The sequence below is a fragment of the Somniosus microcephalus genome, chromosome 8, assembly GCF_052327205.1.
Source record: "Somniosus microcephalus isolate GS21.2 chromosome 8, FLI_Smic_1.0, whole genome shotgun sequence".
Taxonomy (NCBI): Eukaryota; Metazoa; Chordata; class Chondrichthyes; order Squaliformes; family Somniosidae; genus Somniosus; species Somniosus microcephalus.
The window spans coordinates 143,514,874-143,537,153 of record NC_140994.1 but is presented as its reverse complement, the minus strand read 5'-3'; the positions used below and the strand labels follow the sequence as shown (position 1 = coordinate 143,537,153).

Here is a 22,280-nt window from a genome sequence, read left to right as displayed (position 1 = left end):
TCACAGGCTTGGGGGTATCAGACCGGTTCCATTCCTGTTCTTGGAATGGCAGCAAGCATTCCGTGAGAGGGGCCTAGAAGCTACTTCTGATCAGCCTCTGATGCGCAGCCTGAGAAGAGCTGCTCGCGTAGAAGTTCAGGCCAGCAAGGCATCTTCTCAGCCACCAACAGAGATGTCCTGCACCTTATCTGAGGCTGCAGATCTGGCTGAAGCAGCTGGCACAGCTCAGTCACCACCTCCTTTCTAAATCGCAGCCTTCTGACACACTGCTCCTCCGGCATGTTCATGTAGGAAAACTGCTGTCGGAAAACCCTGCCAGCGTAAGGTCTGCTGTGGCGACGTCTGTTGGCCCTCCTCCGTCTGGCCATGCCCACCCCCCTCTCCCAGCTCAGTGCCCTTTCCAGATGATTCAGCAGCAGGACGTTCCCCTCCAATGCAGCCCACATAATAAGTGTCCACAGGAAGATTCCCCATTGTCAAGGCTCACCAACAGCAAGGTGATGGTGAGAAGGCTGAAGATCGTCTGCCTGCGCTGGCTCAGTGGTCAAATGGGTCTCAGTGTGCAGCTCAGCAACTCTTTGTAGCTCTCGAGGAAGTTGTGCTCCAAAAATGGCTGCCGCTTTTAAACCACACCAGTCCCCTTTAAATAACGCTCCTCCAGCCTGAGAGCGACTTGGTAAGGTCCAGGTAAGCTGTCACTATTAGCGCCAGGCGCTGCGGAGGGGGGCGCCACTGAATTTCCGGTCCGGGGCGCCCAAAAGGCGTTGCACGCTCAAATGACATCATAATCAGCCTGTGCCCATGAGCGGGCGCTAAGATTTAGCGCCGGCGCTAAATGCATGCTCAATATGGGGCGAGGCGCTAGGCACTTTGCGCCCACCCGGAAATTTGCTAGCGCCCCACTTCTCAGCCTCTTTAGGCGTTAATCGGTGGCGCTAACAACCGAATTTCTCCCCCTGTATATTTTAGGGCAATTTCCTCTCAAGCTCTTGATTACCTAATTTGTTTTCTTCCCTTTTTTCAGATTCTTCTTCAGCATTCTTTGGCTGAGAACACAATTAATCCACTTATTCCCAGGCCAATGCCATTCTTGAACCAGCCAACAGGAGGCACAGCTTGCCTCTCTCCCTGAATTTCCATTCCTCTTCTAAGAAAGTCACTCTCCTCTGCACAGTACCTCCCAACAGCCTGCCCTAGAATGGAGTTTACTATGTGTATGGAATTTCCCATGTATCACTCCATGATACAGCATTGTCATGCAGCGATGTGCTATTTCATTGAGCAGCTGATGATATACCATAATTTACTGCAACTCTGCTGTTGTGTACGTCTGTGTTATACTGTTCCCTCCGCAATGCTTGGCACATTTATTATATGTATATTTGGCTGCCACCTGGTGGACTAAACAGGAGATTTTATGACAAAAATATTTCTACAGTTTCCAATTCAGATGAGAGTCTGCATCCAAATTGACATAGGAACATAGGAATTGCTTGACGAAAAAGTCAAAGCTCATCTAGTTCACCTTCTAGCATCCTGGGAATCGCATGATACAATGATAATGGAGTTGTTGACTAATCATAGCAATGAATCTCTATCAATTAGTCTACAACAGACCCAGACTGGAGGTGAGGAAAACTCCAGTGATGGAATGTTTGGGAACCACAGGTCCAAAGTCACATGGTGCTCCCAAGCATTTGCACTTACCATATGTTACGTCTCTTGATCTATCTTTTTCCTGATGCTGATGGATCTGCTGTGTATTTCCAGCTTTTTCTCTTTTTATTTCACATTTCCAGCATTTGCAGTTTTTCCCTTTATATTAGTGTGGCACAAATGAAGTCTTCCGATCCATAGGCACCTAAATGCCCTTGAGTGAGGTTTAGCAAACCACCTTGATGGAAGGGAAGAAAAGAACACAGTGCATTTGCTAGATTCAAGACAATGCAGTAGCAACAAGCTGATGAAGTCTTATGGCCAATTCTGCACTTCTTTCAGTGCTTGCAGGATGAGCATAGTATGGTGTGCTTTGTTATCATCTATATTATGAGGAGTATTATGAAATAGATTGAAATTCTCTATTAACTGTAATCTGTTCATTCCTATATTATGTGTAAAACAAACCAATTGCTGGAGTGGCAGTGGGTGGCATTCTCTGAATGTGGGTTTGGGAGGACTTTCCTGCTCTTCCTGGCTCCACATTCAGGTAAGTATATGTTTAAAACTAACCTTTTTTGGTTGCGGCCCAACAGCCGGTCACTTTAAGGACTGCCTGTTAGGCTGCGTGTGGGCCTGGTTCTCCCAGATCTCACCGGCTCAAACTGGCTCTCACCGGCTCAAACTGGCTCTCACCGGCTCAAACGTGCTCTCACCTGATCTTCTTGTGAAGGTACAGGGCATGGCTGAGGTACTAAATGAGTACTTTGTCTTCGCTAAAGAAGAGGATGCTGCCAATGTAAGCATAAAGGAGGAGATAGTAGAGAAATTGGATAGAATAAAAATATACATAAGGTTCGTAGTGCTCAAAGTAGAAAAGTCACCCAGTCCGGATGGCATGCATCCTAGATTTCTGAGGGAAGTAAGGGTAGAAATTGCGGAGGCTCTGGCCACAATCTTCCAATCCTTCTTAGATATGGGAGTGGTGCCAGAGGACTGGAGGATTGCAGGGAAGGCGAATTTCTCTGGATACTTTAGGCACTAAAGAGTCTCTGAGGTAGTCAAGATGGGGTCTTAAGCCGAAATGCTGGTTGAACCCACGGTTAGCGCAAGACTCAATCTTGGTAAAGGAGTTGAAGCTTGCGCTAGGAACGGCCGCTCAGAGGATCATTAAGCAGATGATTGCCACTTAAGTTGCCTGCTTGCGCTCATTAAGGCGGCTGCACATCATTTTGGTGGCTAGCACTTGAACTAATGCCCTCTTCTAACAGCAACCAGCTGCTTGGGAGTAAACTAGTCATTGCAGAGGATTCCAAGCGCTACTTAAAGATATATCGGGGGAAAAATTCAGTATCGCCCCATTTGGGGTGCCGTTATCGGCCGTGCGCAAAGTTCAGCGCCTGGCGCTAATTATCGCCTCCGACAGCAAACTTGGCTTTTATCGCCCCTGGAGGTGATTGGAGCGCTAAATCAGGTGCTTCACAACCTGTCTTAAGGCGCAAACGCCGAGGAGTGAGGCGCTACCTCAGAGTGCTGGCGAAGCAAGGAAGGGCAAATCAAAATGAACCTGCAAAGTGCTGCTCAGTACTCAAAACTCCTTCACACAGCATTGAATCTCTCCAGAAGTCTCTCTCTCTCTCTCAGACTGCGTGGTGCAAAAATGTCACTGACAAAAAAAGGCAGTAAGCGGTCGCCTTTAAATAGCGCTCCCCCAGTCCCTTTCTGACAGCATCACGCTCCCCTCAACCTGTCGTTGCTAGCGGCAGGCGGTAAGGCAGGGGGCGCCACTCAATATCCGGTCCGGGGCGCTAACGGGGCGTTGCGCACTCATGACATCATAATTTGCCGGCGCAGGAGATCGTGGTGGAAGTGTTTAGCGCCGCCGCAAAATGTCTAGTTAATTTCGCGAGTGGCACAAGCATCGCCGCGCCTGGCCTCTAGTTGCTTTGCGCCCCAATTGGCGCCCTCTTAAGGCGCTGATGGGCGGCGCAAGCAACTGAATTTTTCCCCCATCACCTTTTATGAAAGCAAAATACTGCGGTGGCAGGAAATCTGAAATAAAAGCAGAAAATGCTGGAAATACGCAGCAGGTCAGGCAGCATCTATGGAGAGAGAAACAGAGTTAACATTTCAGGTCAATGACCTTTCGTCAGAACTGGAAAAAGTTAGAGCTGTAACAGGTTTTAAGCAAGTACAGGGTCAGGGAAAGGGGGGAAGGGGAGGAAAGAACTAAAGGGAAGGGGCTCGATTTTCCAAGCCCCAAAGAGGTGGGTTTGGAGGTGGGAGTGGTGGGAAAATTGCAGAATCGGGGGGCAGGAACCCATCCCACCCCCAACCCGCCTCCGTGCCAATGTCCCAGGAGGTGGGTACCCGACCTGTGCTGGGAGCCGCCTCCCCGAGGCGGGAAGGGGATTAGTGCCAATTAACGGCGGGTTCTCAGAGCAGCACCTTTAATTTGAAGAAAGTGAGTGGAGTCAAAGGAGAAGTTGTTCAATATGAGAACAAGTTCTCCCAGGCGGAGAAGGGTGGTGGTGGATGGGGACTGGTTGGGCCTCTGTTCAAGGGAGAAACGGAGCACCCTCAGGTTGTCCTGGAGGGTATCGGAAGAGTCCTGGATGTAGGTGGGAAGAGACTGGTCAAGGGGAGAAGAAATAGAGTTGTGATAGGATGAAATCAGTTCCGTGGGACATGAACAGGCTGAAATGATGGGTCAACCGGGCAGTCCTGTTTGTGAATCTTGGGAAGGAGGTAAACGTGGGCTGTGCGGGGTTGAGGGACTATGGAGTTGGCGGTCGTGGAAGGAAGATCTCCAAAGGAGATTAGGTCATTGACAGTCTTGGAAACTGTCTTTTACTGTTCATTTGCTGCTGGTGGTTTGAAGAGGACTTTTGAAACACACTGGGAGACTTTCTGGGACACTTTGTCAAGACTTCACCAACACTTATATCAACATTTATTCTGGAAACTCTCTGTGGACTTCACCTAAAAAGAGTGCGTGCTGTGCTAACACTACCTTATTGGACACCTTATAGGAGTAACCGGGAGAAAGGGAATGGCTGGTCATGGGCATCTTCTACATTCTCATGTTTAAAAGTCCCTGATGTTTTGGCTCTGGCCATGGAAAACTAATGTTACATTTGTGGAATGTCAAATATTTCCATTAATATGATAAGAATTATTTGGTTTATAAAATAATAATTTTAAAAGTTTGTTTATGATATTTCAGCTTCTACTTTAATCTTATCTAATCTTTATTTCACTTCCTGTAAAATTAATAAAAAGTAATTTATAATCTGTGCAATTTACTTCCTGGTTTGCTGACTGTGAGAATTCTTCAATGCTTAGCCTGCTTGATGCTATCAGGGAGGAGGAGTGTGAAATATTGGATGAAATAAACATAGTGAGAGCGGAAGTATTAAGGGGTTTAGCAGCTTTAAAAGTGGATAAATCCCCAGGCCCGGATTAAATGTATCCCAGGCTGTTAAACGAAGCAAAAGAGGAAATAGCAGAGGCCCTGACCATTATTTTCCAATCCTCTCTGGATTCAGGTGTGGTGCCGGAGGACTGGAGGACTGCTAATGTGGTACCCTTGTTTAAAAAGGGAGAAAAGGATAGACCGAGTAATTACAGGCCAATCAGCCTAACCTCGGTGGTGGGAAAATTATTGGAAAGAATTCTGAAGGACAGGATAAATCTTCATATAGAAAGACACCGATTAATCAAGGATAGTCAGCATGGATTTGTTAAGGGGAGGTTGTGTCTGACAAACTTGATTGAATTTTTTGTGGAGGTAACAAGGAGGGTAGATGAGGGTAGTGAGTTTGATGTAGTGTATATGGACTTTAGCAAGGCTTTTGATAAGGTTCCACAGGCAGACTGGTCATGAAGTTAAAAGCCCATGGGATTCAGGGCAAAGTGTCAAGTTGGATTCAAAACTGGCTGAGGCAGGAAGCAAAGGGTAATGGTTGATGGGTGTTTTTGTGACTGGAAGGCTGTTTCCAGTGGGATTCCGCAGGGCTCAGTACTAGGTCCCTTGCTTCTTGTGGTATATATCAATGATCTAGACTTGAATATAAGGGGTATGATTAAGAAGTTTGCAGATGATACTAAAATCGGCTGTGTGGTTGATACTGAACAGGGAAGCTGTAGACTGCAGGAAGATATCAATACTGTAAATTGATCAGGTGGGCAGAACAGTGGCAAATGGAATTCAATCTGGAGAAGTGTGAGGTAATGCATTTGGGGAGGGCTAACAAGGAAAAGGAATACACATTAAATGGTAGGACACTGAGTAGTGTAGAGGAACAAAGGGACCTTGGAGTGCATGTCCACAGATCCCTGAAGGTAGCAGGCCAGGTAGATAAGGTGGTTAAGAAGGCATACGGAATGCTTGCCTTTATTAGCCGTGGCATAAAATACAAGAGTAGGGGGGTTATGCTTCAACTGTATAAAACACTAGTTAGGCCTCAGCTAGAGTACTGCGTGCAGTTCTGGTCACCACATTACAGGAAAGATGTGATTGCACTAGAGAGGGTGCAGAGGAGATTTACAAGGATGTTGCCGGGAGTAGAGAATCTTAGCTATGAGGAAAGACTGGATAGGCTGGGTTTGTTTTCCTTGGAACAGAGGAGGCTGAGTGGAGACCTTATTGAGGTGTATAAAATTATGAGGGGCCTAGATAAAGTGGATAGAAAGGACCTATTTCCCTTAGCAGAGCGGTCAAAAACCAGTGGACACAGGTTTAAAGTAATTGGTGGAAGGTTTAGAGGGGATTTGAGAGGAAATTTCTTCACCCAGAGGGTTGTGGGGGTCTGGAACTCACAGCCTGAAAGGGTGGTAGAGGCAGGAACCCTAACCACATTTAAAAAGTACTTGGATGTGCACTTGGGATGCTCTAACCTGCAGGGCTACGGACCAAGAGCTGGGAAGTGGGCTTAGGCTGGATAGCTCTTTGTTGGCCGGCGCGGACACAATGGGCCGAAATGGCCTCCTTCCGTGCTGTAACTTTCTATGATTCTATGATTCTATGACATCACTGTTGCTGGACGCTGGAGATTCGCTTGATTGGGCGCCAGGTTCAAGCTAACGTCGGGACAGCTGAAATTCATGCCATAGAGATTGCTAAATCTTTGTGGGCAGCTTTATTCGAGGTCAGTGGCAAGTGCTGTCGCTTTGCCGCTGACCGCAAATTCTGGGCCAGTGTCTGATCATTGTCTTGTTGCTGTTTGTGGGACCCTGCAGAGTGCAAATTAACTACCATGGTTCCTACATTACAACAGTGACTGCACTTCAAAAGTACTTCATTGGCTATAAAGTGCTTTGGGACGTCCTGAGGTGGTGAAAGGCGCTATATATGCAAGTTCTTTCTGTTAACGTGGCTGCTTAAAGCTCCGTTGCCCACTATTGTAATGGAGGTAGTAACCTGTTTAAAATAAATAGGTTATGGCTTCTATTAAAATTGTGCAAAAGAATCCTGTGCGAATGTGTTAAGCTCTTAAACAGCACAATCTGATCCCAAATACAAGGGGGGAGTAATTCAGTATCGCCCATTTGGGACGCGATTATCGGCCGGGCGTAAAGTTTAACGCCTGGCGCTAATTATCGCCTCCGACTGCAAACGTGGCTTTTATCGCCCCTGGAGGTGATTGGAGCGCTAAATCAGGCGTTGCACACCCGTCTTAAGGCGCAAAGGCCGAGGAGTGAGGCGCTAACTCGGAGCGCGGACGCAATGCAGGTGATGTCAGTTAGCAATGGAACACAGACACACTGGCGCTGGACAGTTCTTAAAGGGGAGGGTTGATCTTGCTCTCCAGCCACACCCTGCTCATTGGAGCCTTGAATCTCAGTCTGGAGAGACCTGTGACTACATTTTCCAGCTAAGGTCTAAGGCGAGGGTGAGAGAACGAGCTCAGCGCTTCAGCGAGCGGGCCTTGGAGGCTCGGGTTGGTGCGGTGGAGCGCAGAAGATCTATACTCTACCCTGAGAGTGGCAGGAGGACTTTGCCGCGCGACTACAGAAGAGTGTGGAGGGAGGTGGCTCAGCACGTCTCCTCCAGGAGCATGGTGACCAGGACCCACACTCAATGTCGCAAAAAGTTCAACGACCTCACTCGGGTCGTCAGGGTGAATGGCTTTTTTTCAATACCTCTCCATCCCACCGTTTCAATCTCACTCTATGGCCAGAGGGTCTTAAAACCCCAATGCCCAACACTCATCCAACGCCTATGGCCCTCTCATGAAACATGCATGCACATACCACACTTTGCATACAGTAAGGGCTATTCAACCATGGGAGGCACATCAAGCAAGACCATGGCTGCATACATTAAGGGCTATTCAATTATGGGAGGCACATCAGGCAAGACCATGGCTGTATATTTACTCAGATGCCGTCCTTTTTCTTGCAGGCCAAGCTATCTCATAATAGGAGACAGCAGTAATGGACGGGTGGAGGGCGGCCTCAGCTGCAACCCCTCAGCGATCTTGAGGTGCGCGTCCACAGGATTGTGGCAAGCCAGGTGATCGGTCCCGTCGCTCCTGGAGAGGCCGACCCCGTTCGGGACAGCAATGGTAAGGTCATCACATTTTTCTCCTCTCTCATTCCACTTGTCCCTCACAACACCAGCCTTTGACACTTTCAATCCAACTTACTAAATCGCTGCACTCCTTCCTCCCTTACTGCCCCCCTGTCCTCACGCTAAAGCCACTCTTGTACCTCCCTGCTTTCAGATGGTGATTCACCAGCTGAGGAGACGGGCCCCCAAGCTGCCAGTGGGAGTGAAGCTGCAGGCGAGGAGGAAGAGGAAGCCGGAGCATCAGCGCCACCCTCTACCGAGGAAGCCCATTCCCACACTGGAAACACGTCTTTCCTGGCGGGGAGCAGGGGGGGAGGGCCTGATGAGGGTGAAGCTCCGGGACCCAGCGGGCTGCAGCAACGCGATGGGGGTAGGGAAGCTCGGGGGCCTTCTCTCCGGAGGGAGAGTAGGCCAGCGAGTCCTGCTGCACTGGACACAGAGGAGGAGCGGCTCATCGCTGAAATGAACGCGAAGGCGGTGGACATGCACACTCAGCTCATGGGTGCAGTGGGAAGGGTGCCCGAATGCATTGATGCACTGGCAAGGAGTGTGGAGCACTTCGCTGTAGCACAGGCGGATGCCACGCTAAAGCTTAGTGCTGCAATTCAGTCACTGGCTGCCGTGATCCCATCTCAGACTGCTCTCATGCAGACTCAGATTGAGGCCACGCAAGCACTGACTGCTGCCATTTTCGTTGGTTCGGACACATTTTCCTGGGGCTCTCACCGCGCCGCAGCAGGCCAGCAATCTGCCAGCTCCAGCAGATTGCTCCAGATGCTGATGTGCTGCCCCGTGGGAGTGCCAGTGTGTCGGTCAAGCAGGGAGTTACTGTCTTCTCTCCAGATGATAGCATTTCTGCTGCCACCACTGTCACTTCCCCATTGCACTTGCCACCGCCTGTAGCCCAGACTGCTGCCGCCCATGCAGAGTTGGTGCAGTCTGCAGCCGGGCCCTCCAGGCCCAGAGCTGGTCGAGGCCATCCTTTAAGGGCATCTGTAGTGTCAGGTTCTGACAATCAGCAGCCTTCCACCAGCCTTGCTGCAGCCACTGAGGCCCCATTACGGAGGAGCAGTAGGGTGGGAAGGGGGGAAGTGTGCAGGGGATGGAGAGCACTCTCGAAGGGCAAAAAGTAGGAGGTGTGACGAAATGTTGGTCAATTTTTTATAAAAGGCCGAGGTTCGTGTTCAAACTTTGGTTCAGTATTTTGGACATTATCTCCAGGTTGTGAGAACCAGTTATGCTAATGAATGATTTTTTTGTGTTTGTTTCTATTAGTTTGTCATGAAGAAACGACACACACAGAGTTTGTAAAATAAAAAAAATGTTGTATTCAAAATGTACAGGTTTGGCCTTTGGAATCATTGTTGCCTTGGCCGGCTTAGGGGTTGCGGGTTGGTTTCGTTCATGTTGTTCTCCATGCCAGAAGCCATTTCCTCAGTAGGGGCCTAGAAGTGGCTTGTTATCAGCCGTTGACGGATGGCCCTTGCAGTTTCAACATTGTGGGCCTCCCCCCCACCTTGGTGCTGCTGCTGATCATCCTCCTCCTCTACCTCCTCTTCCTCCTCCTCCTCCGGTGGTGCTCCAAGGCCTGGTGGCATTGGCTGGATCCTCAGGATTGCCAGGTTGTGAAGCATGCAGCACACAACTATGAAGAGGGAGACAGGCGGGTATGGCAGGGCTCCTCCTGAGTGGTCCAGACAGCGGAACCATTGCTTGAGCACGCTGATCGTCTGCTCAATGATGTTCCTGATGGCGAGATGGCTCTCGTCGTACCGCAGCTCAGCAGGGTTGTTGTGGTTACGGAGCGGTGCCATCAGCCAGGTGCACAGAGGATAACCCTTGTCCCCGAGGAGCCAACCATTGGCTGATGCGGTGCCTGGAAAAGTTCTGGCACAGCAGTCTGGCACAGGAGGAAAGCATCATGGCTGCTGCCAGGATAGCGGGCATTGACAGCGAGTATCAGCTGTCTGTGGTCACAGACCAACTGGACGTTTAAGGAGTGGAACCCCTTGCGGTTTGAGAAAACCTCTGCATTCTCATGCGATGCCTGCGATGTCACATGCGTGCAGTCAATGGCGCCCTGCACCATGGGGAAGCCCGCTATCCTTGCAAAGCCCAATGCGCATTCATGCTGTTTGGCCTGGGTCATCAGGAAAGAGATGTACTGGCATCTCCTTTTATAGAGGGCATTTGTGACCTGACGGATACAGCAATGGACCGCGAACTGGGAGATATTGGCGATGTCCCCAGTAGCTGCTTGAAAGGAGCCGGTGGCATAAAAGCTCAGGGCCACTGTGACATTCACTGCCACCGACAGAGATGTCCTGGTCCTCAGTAGAGGCTGCAGATCTGGCTGCAGCAGGTGGCAGAGCACAGTGACCACATCCTTGCTGAAGCGCAGCCTGCGCAAACACTGCTCCTCAGACAAATTAATGTAGGAGAATTATTCCCGAAATACCCTGGGAGGGTAAGGTCTCCTATACAGAGGCCTGTTGGCCCTCTTCTGTCTGGCCATGATTGCCACTCTCTCTGCGTCTCTGTTGCCTCCGATTCTGCAGGCGCAGGACGACGCCCAGAATCAGTGCAGCCCCCAAAGTCTCTTGGTAATCGAGGTAATGATGGTCAAATCCAAAAGTACCTGCAAAGTGATGCTCAGTAGCCAAAACTAATTCACACAGCGTTGACTCTATGCGTTGATTCTCTCCTTTTCTCTCTAAGAGTCTCTCTCTCTGTCAGAATGAGTGGTGCAAAAATGTCTACCACAGAAAAAGCCAGGAAGAGGCCGACTTTAAATACCGCCCCCCCTCCCCGCCCCTCACTGACTGGGAAACGATCCAGTCTCCCTGTTGTTGCTTGCGCCAGGCGGAAAGTAGGGGGGCGCCACTCAATATCCGGTCCGGGGTGCCAAAAGGGCGTTGCACGCTCGACTGATGTCACGATCTGTGGGCACAAGAGATCGGGGCGGTAGTGTATAGCGCCGCCGCAAAACGTCTGGTCAATTTCGCGAGCGGTGCAGACATCGCCGCGCCCGGGCGCTAGTTGCTTTGTGCCCCATTAGCGCCCTCTTAAGGCACTAAGGGGAGGCGTAAACTAACCGAATTTTCCCCTATATATTTTAGGGGGATTTCCTCTCAAGCTCTTGATTACTTCATTTGTTTTCTTCCCTTTTTTCAGATTCTTCTTCAGCATTCTTTGGCTGAGAACACAATTAATCCACTTATTCCCAGGCCAATGCCATTCTTGAACCAACCAACAGGAGGCACAGCTTGCCTCTCTCCCTGAATTTCCATTCCTCTTCTAAGAAAGTCACTCTCCTCTGCACAGTACCTCCCAACAGCCTGCCCTAGAATGGAGTTTACTATGTGTATGGAATTTCCCATGTATCACTCCATGATACAGCATTGTCATGCAGCGATGTGCTGTTTCATTGGGCCCCTGATGATATACAGGTACTACAATTTACTGCAACTCTGCTGTTGTGTACGTCTGTGTTATACTGTTCCCTCTGCAATGCTTGGCACATTTACATATGTATAATAATTTGGCTGCCACCTGGTGGACTAAACAGGAGATTTTATGACAAAAATATTTCTACAGTTTCCAATTCAGATGAGAGTCGGCATCCACATTAACATAGGAACATAGGAATTGCTTGACGAAAAAGACCAAAGCCCATCTAGTTGACCTTCTAGCATCCTGGGAATCACATGATACAACGATAATGGAGTTGTTGACTAATCATAGCAATTAGTCTACAACAGACCCAGACATTTTTTTTTGATATTCGTTTATGGGATGTGGACGTCGCTGACAAGGCCAGCATTTATTGCCCATCCCTACTTGCCCTTGTGAATGTAGTAGTGAGCTGCCTTCTTGAACCGCTGCAGTTCGTGTGGTGAAGGTACTCCCACAGTGCTGTTGGGGAGGGAGTTCCAGGATTTTGACATAGCGACGATGAAGGAACGGCGATATACTTCCAAGTCAGGATGGTGGGGAACTTGGAGATGGTAATGTACCCATGCGCTTGTTGCCGTTGTCCTTCTAGGTGTTAGAGGTGGCGGGTTTGGGAGGTGCTGCCGAAGAAGCCTTAAAATCAATGCTAAATTATTTTATTAATTACACTAAGTCTCAACCCACTTCCTAAATAAATATGCTCTTAATGACCTGCAACTATCACAGGTCTAATGACACACAGAACCACTGACTAGGGGCCATTTAGTTGGGACTCCTTTCAGACTGGAACAGAGAGGCTGATTGAAATTTCACACCCGTTGTACACTGGAAAACTTTGCTGACTTTTTGATTTTCAGGCAGATTTTTGTGCTCAGAAAGGTGAATTAAATAATTTTCTGCTTTTGGTGCCCAGTGTCAGTATGAAACACTCTCAGGTTATTTACTCCCATCTCTGCTCCACAAGTGAGGCCCAACAAGGAACATTCTTCAAACCTAGTGAATTGTCCATTCCTCCTCCAATGATGCTTATGGTCTCTGCATTATCAGGAAATCTGAAATAAAAACAGAAAATGCTGGAAATACGCAGCAGGTCAGGTAGCATCTGTGGGGAGAGAAACAGAGTTAATGTTTCAGGTCGATGAACTGGAAAAAGTTCGAGATGTAACAGGTTTTAAGCAAGTGCAGAGACAGGGAAAGGGGGGAGGGGAGGGAAGAACAAAAGGGAAGGTCTGTGATAGGGTGGAAGGCAGGAGAGATTAAATGACAAAAGGGATGGTGGTACAAAGCAAAAGGAGATGGTAATGGGACAAGTAAAGAAACAAAAGATGAGTCTAGAAGAGGTGTAAATGGGAATGGCAGAATCATCAACAGCTGCCATGTGAAAAAATAGGGACCGAGGTTATGGTCTGAAATTGTTGACTCGATGTTGAGTCCAGAAGGCTGTAAATTGCCTAATCGAAAGATGAGGTGCTCTTCCTCGAGTTTATGTTGAGCTTCGTTGGAACAGTGTAAGAGGCCCAGGACAGATAGATCAGAGTGGGAGAGGAGTGGAGAATTAAAGTGACAGGCGACCGGAAGCTCGGGGTCACACTTATGGACTGAATGGAAGTGTTCCGCAAAGGGTGCACCTAATCTGCGTTTGTTCTCCCCATTGTAGAGGAGACTGCATCGTGATCAGCGAATAAAGTATACTAAATTGGAAGAAGTACAATTAAATCGCTTTTTCACCTGTAAGGAGTGTTTGGGGCCCTGGACAATGGGAAGGGAGGAGGTAAAAGGGCAGGCGTTACATCTCCAGCGCTTGCACGGGAAGATGCCGTGGGAAAGGGAGGGGGTGTTGTGGGTGATTGAGGAGTGGACCAGGGTTTCGCGCAGGGCGTGGTCCCTTCAAAATACTGAAAGGGGAGGAGAGGGGAAGATGTGTTTCTTGGTGGGATTACCCTGGAGGTGGTGGAAATGGTGGAGAATGATCCGTTGAAAGTGGAGGCTGGTGGGGTGAAAGGTAAGGACAAGGGGAACCCTATCGCGGTTCTGGGAGAAAGGGGAAGGGGTGAGAGCAGAAGTGTGGGAAATGGAACACACACGGTCGAGGGCCATGTCAACCACAGTAGAGGGGAATCCTTGGTTGAGGAAAAAGGAAAACATGTTGGAAGCACTAGTATGGAAGGTGGCATCATATGAACAGATGCGACGGAGACAGAGAAACTGGGTGAATGGAATAGAGTCCTTACAGGAAGTGGGGTGGGAGGAAGTGTGTAGTCCAGGTAGCTGTGGGAGTTAATGGGCTTATAGTGGATGTTTGTCGATAGCCTATCCTCAGAAATGGTGACAGAGAAGTCGAGGAAAGGAAGAGACGAATCGGAGATGGACCATGTGAAGGTGAGGGAAGAGTGGAAATTGGAAGCAAAGAGAATGAAATTTTCTAGTTTAGGGCGAGAGCAGGAAACAGTCATCAATGTACCGGAAAAAGAGGTGAGGGAAGGGACCCGAGTAGGACTGGAACAAAGAGTGTTCCACATATCCCACGAAATGGCAGGCATAACTAGGACCCATGCGGGTTCTCAGAGCAGCACCTTTAATTTGAAGGAAGTGTGTGGAGCCAAAGGAGAAGTTGTTGAATATGAGAACAAGTTCAGCCAGGCGGAGAAGGGTGGTGGTGGATGGGGACTGGTTGGGCCTCTGTTCAAGGGAGAAACGGAGTGCCCTCAGGCTGTCCTGGAGGGCGTCGGAAGAGTCCTGGATGTACGTGGGAAGAGACTGGTCAAGGGGAGAAAAAATAGAGTTGTGATAGGATGAAATCAGTTCCGTGGGGCAAGAACAGGCTGAAACGATGGGTCTACCAAGGCAGTCCTGTTTGTGAATCTTGGGAAGGAGGTAAAAGCGGGATGTGTGGGGTTGAGGGACTATGGAGTTGGCGGCCGAGGAAGGAAGATCTCCAGAGGAGATGAGGCCATTGACAGTCTTGGAAACTGTCTTTTACTGTTCATTTGCTGCTGGTGGTTTGAAGAGGACTGTTGAAACACATTGGGAGACTTTCTGGGACACTTTGTCAAGACTTCACCAACACTTGTATCAACATTTATTCTGGAAACTCTCTGTGGACTTCACCTAAAAAGAGTGAGTGCTGTGCTAACACTACCTTATAGGACACCTTATAGGAGTAACCGGGAGAAAGGGAGTGGCTGGTCATGGGCATCTTCTACATTCTCACGTTTAAAAGTCCCCAATGTTTTGGTTCTGGCCATGGAAAACTAATGTTACATTTGTGGAATGTCAAATATTTCCAGTAATATGATAAGAATTATTTTTGGTTTATAAAATAATTTTTATAAGTTTGTATATGATATTTCAGCTTCTACCTTAATCTTATGTGTATGCCCCAATCTTTATTTTTCTCCCTGCAAAAATTTATAAAAAGTAATTTATAACCTGTGCATTTTACTTCCTGGTTTGCTGTCTGCGAGAATTCTTCAATGCGATTGGCTGCTTAGCCTGCTTGCTGTCATCACTGTTGCTGGACACTGGAGATTCGCTTGATTTGGCGCCAGATTCAAACTAATGTTGGGACAGCTGAAATTCACGCCATAGAGATCACTAAATCTTTGTGGGCAGCTTTATTTGAGGTCAGTGGCAAGCGCCGTTGCTTTGCCGCAGACAGCAAATTCCGGGCCAGTGTCTGATCATTGTCTTGATGCTGTTTGTGGGATCTTGTTGTGTGCAACTTAGTTACCATGGTTCCTACATTACAACAGTGACTGCGCTTCAAATATACTTCATTGGCTCTAAGGTGCTTTGGAGCGTCCTGAGATGAAAGGTGCTATATATTATACAGGGATTTCCTCTCAAGCTCTCAATCACCTAATTTGTTTTCTTCCCTTTTTCAGATTCTTCTTCAGCATTCTTTGACTGAGAACACAATTAATCCACTTATTCCCAGGCCAATGCCATTCTTGAACCAGCCAACAGGAGGCACAGCTTGCCTCTCTCCCTGAATTTCCTTTCCTCTCCTAGGAAAGTCGCTCTCACTGGACTGACTGGAAAATTCCAGTTTCCTTAAGTTGTGGCAGTAATGAATTGCTTAAGTGTGCACATGCTTACTTTATCACTGCAATATCAACCCTATATTATAAAATTGAACTTATAAAACCCATCTCTGTAACCCCTTCAGCCCTACAATCCTCCACGATCTCTGCGCTCCTTCAATTCTGGCCTCTTGAGCATCCTCAATTTTCATCGCTCTATCAGTGGTGGCCATGCCTTCAGCTGCCTAGGCCCTAAGCTCTGTAATTCCCTGCCTAAACTTCTCTGCCTTTCTCCCTCTGTTTTCTCCTTTAAGATGCTCCTTAAAACCTACCTCTCACCTGTCCTAATATCTGCTTATGTGGCTCAGTGTTAAATGTTGTCTTGTAATACACCTGTGAAGTGCCTTGGGATGTTTAAAACTGGCTGTTGCATCCTCCAATCCAAGAGCCAGCTGATTTCTGCATAGTAGAAAGGTTTGATGAGTCCTGAACACAAGGTCTCATTAAACTACACAGAATGTCAGTGTTTGACAGCTTCACAGAGCTGTCAAACAATGACAGTTCTTCTTTCAAAAGTTCTTGACAGATGACATGTCATATGTTGACGTGCTCTGTCACTGACTTCCCCCTAATTGGCCTGCTGAGCCCGCTGGGTGTGCTTAACAAGGTCAGTCAGGGGAAATTCCTGCTGGTTGGCCAGAAGCTGATGGAGGCGGGACTGACCCGGCAAGCAGCAGCTCCAACTCCAAAAGCTTCCCATTCAGAAAATCCAGCCCAAGGTCTCTGTTGGCCGATAACAGGCACCATCAGTGTTGGCCGTGGCAGTCTATGACCAAGACCATGCCAGGCTAACCAGCTCGAGAATGCAGGAAGCAGAAAAAATAGGCAGTGAAATGTAAAATTCATGAATCACTCTCTTACTCCAGGGTGTGCGAGCTCGGGACAGGCTGCATCAATACTTTGAAAAGCCCATAGAGGATGTGCTTCAGTCCAGTCCCTACAAAGAGTACTCAAATGCCCTTGGCATTCTGATAAAGAGCAGCAAAGAGCACGGGATGGAGATGAGCATGCAGAAACTGAGGGTAAGAATTACTGAACTTGCAAGCCAGAGTTCATAATCAGGTTTTTTTTAAGGGGAAGTGGGGGAGATTTTACTCTCATCAAGGTCAGCTTTTCAGGGCTAGGAAATGAACCATTTGCACCCAATGTCAGAGCCAAGAACTTCCAGAACAGGTCTAGCACAGGGGTTACACAAAGGGTAAAGCTGTATCTTCACTCCTAACCTCAAAAGAATGCCCCCAACCCTCTTTCAGTTTTGTGCGATTTAAAAAAATAATAAGTGGAATTTATACCAACAACAGTTCAGGTTTGACTCAGTTGAAATTATCTGTGAAAATGAGCACGTACTTGAATAGTTTGCTCAATCCGGTCCTCCTCCCTGGTTTGTTTCCAATAAGGTGAGTGGGATTGATGCAGGTCTCACTGAAACAACTGCCTTAACTGCAGCAGTCTAGTGACATCTACTGGCATAAAATCATTAGATCATGTGAACATTTGAAAGCGGAAACTTCTGACGCATTCCTACTAAAATAAATGGCAGGTTCAAGTCACTAAGAACAAAAGTGTGCTGATAGATGTGTTACACTTTCAAAGAGGTTAGCTGCCCTCTTAGTGCTGAAAAGTCTGATCATGTCATTACTGGAGGCCATGGTGGAGTTGATGTTCGCTGCCTATGCCACCACGGCCAGCGCCGCCACTTCTCTCATCCTGCAGCTGATGAAGAATCCAGCTGTCCTTGCCAAGCTGCGGATGGATCTCCAGACCAATGGATTCTGGCCTGAAAGTGCCACAAGGGAGGACTTGCTGTGTCTCAGTGACGTCACCCATCTGCAGTACCTGGATGGTGTAGTAAAGGAGGTGCTGAGGCTGCTACCCCCTGTGTCTGGAGGATATCGGGTGGCACTCCAGACCTTCGAGCAGGGCGTAAGTTGGTTTATTTTAAAGTTAACTGCTCTCCTGTGAAGTGCCTAGGGATGTTTAACGTTAAAGGTGCTATATAAATGCAAGTTGTTGTTATTGATCTTCACAGATAGTTTGCGTTGGAATTCAAGTATAACTTGGTTTAGAGAGGATTTAGAAAATGTGGAATGTTGATTCTGTGCCAGCTACCTCATTCCTTGGGAGAGAGGGGATGAAAGTGACATTGTCACTCTCTACCCACTTTCTAGCTAGTACAAGGCCATGTTGACTCATCCTTTGAGCTTCTTGCTTTTCCTTCACTGACCACCTTCCTCCGATTGCCTGACCAAAGTTAATAATTCTGTGTGGGGAGTTGTGCCAGTGAACCAAAGTGTATTAACTACACTTTTTCATGAAGGTGTCACAATCTCTTAGAGTATGTCTAGTTCGCACAGAGAGTCTGGCTGTGTTCACTAAAATAGGTTGAATGCATTTATCAGAATTCACCATCCCTGAGTTTAGCTCCCATTTCCCATTGTTAACTGGGAGTTGTAGCTGATCCAAGTTCTTAATTTGCTGGTGAACAGGAAGAGAATTTGATACAGAATGATACCGGGGCTTAGAGGGTTAATTTATGAGGACAGGTTGCATAAACGTAGCTTGTTTTCCCTTAAGTATAAAAGATTGAGTGGTGATCCGGTCAAGGCAGATACAGAGAAACTATTTCCTCTGATGGGGAATCAAAAACGAGGGGGCATTATCTTAAAATTAGAGCTAGGCCATTTAGGAGGGAAATCAGGAAACATTTTTTCACATAAAGCCTAATAAAAAGCTGGAAGTTTCTCCCCCAAAAGGCTGTGGATGCTGGATCAATTGGTGCTTTCAAGACTGAGATAGATTGTTGTTAGGAAAGGGAATCAAGGCATTTGCAGCCAAGGCAGGTACAGATTAGCCATGATCTAAATGAATGGCAGAGCTTGCTCGAGGGGTTGAATAGCCTATTCCTGTTCCTATGTTTCTATGTTCCTAGAAAGGAAGACTTGTTTTTGCCCAGTCTGTCTCCATCTAGTCTGGATTTGATGTGTGTGTGTGTCAATGCGCAAAAAGATTGTTATTTTGCATAACTAGCAGGGAACAGGAGCTTGTATTCAGCCTGCAGCATTGAAATGTTTCTTACGTAGAACTATTTTAAAATACATTGATGGTTCTATTGCAAAAGGGATGCCATGAACAAAGTTGACATTGATGAAGTGTTTGTGAAAGAGAGAGAGAGAAATGGATAAATATACAATCATGCCAATACTATGCTTCTGTTTCTATGACAGGGTTTTCAGATCCCCAAAGGATGGAGTGTGATGTACAGCATCCGAGACACACATGACACTGCTCCTATATTCCAGGATCCCGGAATATTCAATCCAGATAGATTTGCCAACAATCAAATGAAGGACAAGAATGTACGCTTTCAGTACCTGCCATTTGGTGGAGGTGTTAGACGTTGCCTTGGCAAAGAGCTTGCCAAACTCATCCTCAAAGTCCTTGCTATTGAGTTGGCCAGCGTCAGTCATTGGGAACTAGCCACTAAAACATTCCCTAAGATGCTGATGGTGCCGATCGTTCACCCGGCTGATGGACTAAAAGTGTGATTTTCAGCTCAGCTTTGCAACAAGAGTTTAGTTTGTGATAGTTAGATAAACTCACAATCAAAGCTGAGAAACATTTATCTTATGGTGTGATTGATCGTTTCTATCCAATCATGTGATAAATAATACACTGTCATGATAATGGTTCAATTTGCTAGCAACATTTTTCAATTCCAGTCGGATTCACTGATGTAGTATTGTGGTATTGAGAACACATTTTGATGGTGGGCTGCTCATGCAAAATTACTCTCATGAATCACACTCATTGCCGTGGAATTCACATGATAAAGGCATTAAACTCTTTTTTTCTGGTGAGAAAGGTAATTTTTTGTTTAGACCCAGTGTCAACATTGATCACTCCCAGGTCAAAAGTAGCCGAAGTTAAATGCAGAGTAGAGCTCCCACTACATTTTCCCAAGCCTCTGCATTAACACATTCCTAAGAGTACCCTCATTGTACAGTGTGAGTTTTGGTTTTTACACATCAGCCAGTCTCATGAATTGAAAATGCTAATTTAGTGTCAAGTTATGAACAGTTTTGTGCTGTAGACCCTGAGCCCCACACTAGGAACTGGGTTGAGACATTCCAAATTGATTCCAGCTCAGAGTCTGGCAGCCAATAGAGACAAACAATATTTATCTCATTTTTATTTATCTCTGATGAAGGGTCATTGATCTGAAACGTTAACTCTGTTTCTCTCTCCACAGATGCTGCCTGACCGGCTGAGTATTTCCAGCATTTTCTGTTTTTATTTATCTCAATAGCCTGGGTTGGACCCGCCATGCTACCTAATCCGATCCTTTCACCCTTTTCTAAGAGCTGTTTAATGCCCTCACTAACAGCACTGTAGCCTATCTCTTAGTCAGTGGAGTGAATCAGAAGAATTAGAAGTTATTGAGACCTTACTTCAACTCCACATCCCAAGATCGAACGTCGCACTGTGGCAGTTGTGTCCATCTCCTTTGAACGCACATGTGGATGTCAGAATTGTGATTGGATATTTGATTTTGCACTGTAGAGTAGAATGTTTTAATAAATGCTCATTTCTATAAGAATATAAATATTTGATTATGATCTGTACCCAGGTTACCTGTGATGGACAGAAGTTACCTGTTGGCCCGTCTTTGAAGGGGTTGTCTAATTTAATTTATTTGTGAAGTTAATTTATTGGTATAACTTTAAGAAGATTAAACCTTTTATGTGCAAGATTTTTGTATCATTACTTTTCCAGTATAGAATATTTAACCATATCGAATTGAAATAAAACTGTACAACACTTAAAGATAAAAGAAGGTAAAATAAACCAAGGACAATCTATTTCTTCCATCTAGCTCATTCCCCCCAGGTCCATCTTCCCAAAATCTGCATGGATTATTTTCATCTCTTCCTGTGTTGGTGTCAAGCCTTTTTATCCTGTTCACTGACTTTGCATTGGAGCAAAAGCTTGAAGGTCTTCCTCACCCAGTAAGTATAGTAAACCATACACTTCATCACTTCCATACCCTCATACACCTTGTATGCATTCCTTAGGCCCCAAATACCTTTGTGCACCCTTCATACACCCAGCATTCCCTCATAGAGCCACCAAAAAGCCCATATACCCTCGTATCCAATCCATATACTCATATACCCTCCATTCAATTCAATTCAATTCAATTCAAATCGCTTTATTGGCATGACAAGGTACATCTTATATTGTCAAAGCATCAAAAAACATTTATGGTTGAACACATAAACGCAGGTCTATCCATACAGTGTATAACCAGATATATCCCTGAGTGTATAAATATACATTCATATAATTTGTATATACTCTTTTCTTAGATTTAATGGTTGTCCCTCTGTTTATGGCAAGCTGTAACATAATGTGCCGCTAAGGTTACACAATTTCTCTGTTCCCCTAGTAGGTATGGGAGTTTTTGGTCGTCATTCAAATTTCTGAATTCAGGGCATATTTTTGTGAATTTTGGGTAGAAATTCTCCCTTATGCCCTGATATTTTCTACAAGCTGTGAGGAAGTGCATCTCTGTCTCCACCACTCCCTGACTGCAGTGATAGCATATCCTGTCCTCTCTTCGTAGCCGGGTCTGCCTGTGTCTGCCTTTTTCGATGGCCAGGCTATGTTCACTAAGTCTGTATATTGTCAAGGTTTTTCTCAGTTTGCTATCCTTTACCATGGTCAGGTAATCAGCCATGTTGTATTGTCTGTTTAGGGCCAAGTAGCAATTGAGTTTGTTTTGGGTTTTTGTTGTTTCTGCCCAATATGACAGATATTTTTCCTTTTGCTTAGTGACGATTGTGATGGATCGAATTCTCTATGTTACGATGTCACTGTCCTGGGGCTGGTTATTGTTAGTAGTGTTAGTAGTAACTTCACTGAGTCCCAGGACTAGTTGACTGAGGGTATTCTTCTTTATGGTCCTCTCTTGGCATTTCAGGGCTTCGTAATGATAGCAGTGGGGGTTGCTCATTTTTAGGTGTTTCCAAAATTTGGTGGCTCTTTTTTGGATAGTAATTATTAATGGATATTGGCCTAGTTCTGCCCTGCATGCATTGTTTATGGTTTTCCTTTGAGTCCGGAGGATACTTTTACAGAATTCTGCATGTAGGATCTCAATTGGGTGTTTGTCCCATTTTGCAAATTCTTGTTGTGTTAGCGGTCCCCACACCTCACTGCCATAGAGTGCAATTGGTTCAATTACTGATTTAAAAATTTTGAGCCAAATGCTAATTGGGATTTCTATTTGGATTGATTTTTTAATGGCATAGAAAGCCCTTCTTGCTTTCTCTTTCAGTTCATTCACAGCCAGATGAAAATTTCCCATAGAACTGATTTTTAAGCCCAAGTATGTGTAGTTAGTGGTTTGTTCAATTTTAGTTGTTCCTAGTGTGAAATTTATTTTGGGTCCCTGATGTCTGGATCTTTGCTGGAACATAAGGACTTTGGTTTTTTGGGGGTTTATTGTCAGGGCC

General features: G+C 46.5%; 1 pseudogene; it reads left to right on the top strand.

Moving 5' to 3' along the window:
• Positions 1-2,109: 2,109 nt before the first annotated feature.
• Positions 2,110-19,355, top strand: LOC147113842 (cytochrome P450 26B1-like; annotated as a pseudogene).
• Positions 19,356-22,280: the final 2,925 nt, after the last annotated feature.